Source organism: Homalodisca vitripennis, unplaced genomic scaffold (assembly GCF_021130785.1).
Source record: "Homalodisca vitripennis isolate AUS2020 unplaced genomic scaffold, UT_GWSS_2.1 ScUCBcl_3258;HRSCAF=8679, whole genome shotgun sequence".
Classification (NCBI taxonomy): Eukaryota; Metazoa; Arthropoda; class Insecta; order Hemiptera; family Cicadellidae; genus Homalodisca; species Homalodisca vitripennis.
The window spans coordinates 233,986-236,448 of record NW_025779558.1 but is presented as its reverse complement, the minus strand read 5'-3'; positions in this window follow the sequence as shown (position 1 = coordinate 236,448).

The window sequence follows — 2,463 nt, the reverse complement described above, 5'->3', positions numbered from 1 at the left end:
CTGAGCTAAATCAATACACGGTTTAGTGTTCATTGGCTGCCTAAGCTGGTCCAATGGAAACTGGTTTGTATTCATTGGCTGGGCCGGACTGGCACGTTTACTGTCAACTTTTGTATTTGTTAGCTGGGCTGTGCTGATCTTATAAAAATATTCAAGTTCAAGTTGTTCAAGATCAAAAACCTTTATTTATTTAAGAATTTACATGTATTACTACATCTCATATACCAACATGGCACGTGTGAAATGATAAAACAAAAACAATTTTATATAATTATATTTATCAGAGTCCTTCAGCTGGCTGCGGTTTTACTTTCAGTCTCTAATATATGACTTGTGTACAAGACACACATAAACTCTCACCTATACATTCATATGAATTACAGGACGGTAATATACCCATACCTATATAAAGTGTAGTAACAAACAGAATAACATATAATTAAATTACTAACAATAAATAAAATAACCAAGTGATGTATATAATCCAACATGACAATAAATAACTATAAATACATTAACGTAACAATAATTAAATACATTTATGATATAAATTTTGTAATAGTCAACAAAATAAATAATTAAATAAATATCCAACAAACATAAACAACTAATGACCAATACATATCCAACAACATACTATACAATGCCAAAAAACTCCAAAAACCCGATACATAAGCATTAACAAGTATGCATCATATCCATTATCAACCATTAATCTATCAACAGCAATTCAAGCAATAAATTTATCTCTCTCTATTGGTGTCATCACTTCAAATCCAAGCTAACTATATATTCCACCTCTTGCCCTGCGACGTGACGTGGCTGATGTTGTCCTTCTCTGGAAGATAGTGAATGGTCGCATGAACTGTCCAGATCTCCTAGCTGAAATCGACCTCAGAGTTCCGGCAAACACAAGATCTCGAGATCTGCTGGATCGAAGATACCACTCAACCAACTTCGACTTCAACAGTCCTTTCGCAAGGTTTATTCGCCTGGGAAATCAGGTTGCGTCTGGGTGTGTGACCTGTTCTTCGATGGACTTCACCAGGTTCGCCGGCAGGCCTTCTCTCTTCTTTCTGTGAGGGACTAGTGATTAAGACCTACAGTAGTTAGTTTTAATCTGTGTTAAGTGCATGTTCATTGTATTATATGTTGTATTTATTTAATTTCACTGTTATTTGTTAAATGTTATACATTATATTTTAATTTACTAGCATAATTTATTTATGTTCGCTCCATACTTGAATAATTATTGTTGTTGTTAATCTTTATTTTTATTTTTTGTTATGTTTTGGATATTTATAACTTGTTACATCTTTGAATACTAATTATTTATTATCAAATTTTGTATGTTACCTATTTTGTTACTTTATGTAGATTTTTCATCTGTTCGTATTAATTTTATTTTCCGCTGTATCTACTATCTATGTTTGTATTTGTAAATTGGCTGCTGCCGTTGGAAAATAAATAAATAAATAAATATTCCAAGGCCTTTATTTTCAATTTAGGTTCCTTCTCATATAATATGTTATCGCCACACTCAAGTACGAAAAATCCTATCCCTGAGTAGCAAAATTGTCTACGTCCAATTTCTTTAAGATACTTTGAAGTCTCTATGGCCATTCTAGCAGATAATCTAGTGTTACGATTATTTTTTTGTAATTCATAATTTATTAAATATGTTTTTATACAATATTGCACTCAATATATATAGATGAGAAAAAGTCAAAATGTTCTCCTACTGAAATAAATGTGATACAATATCAAATGTTTCTGTATGGTACACATTCCTCACTGCAAATCGTTATAACATTATCACCTGCCTCAAAACTTAGTCATAAGAACCACCATAGTGTATAATACAATACCTTATCGTTCCCTCAAACCAAGACAAATATAGTTTCTTTAAGTGGTCAGACTTTAGATACTCTCTCATATGGTATAAAGCATAATTTAGTTTCCTATGCTTTCAAACCAGATAGTGGTGTAGAAGTCCCATTTTAAATTTATATCTATTATAAGCCCTAAGTGCTTGACATAATCAACTATCTCAATACCCTCACATAAACATTTATAAAGGCATAAATGTTGATGACAGAAAAAGTTATTTACTTATTATTTTGTGTTACAACAAACAGTTCCAGACGAATCATTTCGGCTGTGGGCATAGATAACAATCGATATTATAGTCCAGATGACTATCCAAATAGATAAGCACACCCTCCAGCTTGATTACTCTCCCTTGCCTGCATGATCATGTTGTAACCTGGGATCTGGTATGACTGCTTCTCCTCTCACTTAAAATAATCAAATCGTATTTCTTGTTATTCATTTCTAGGTAAATCAATAATCCATTAAAGTGTTTTCGAATACTTCCAATATTAATGTGAAATATTTTTATTTTGTTTAGATAATTTACAACACACATAAGTAAAATAAAACTAATACCAAATATCTGTTTGT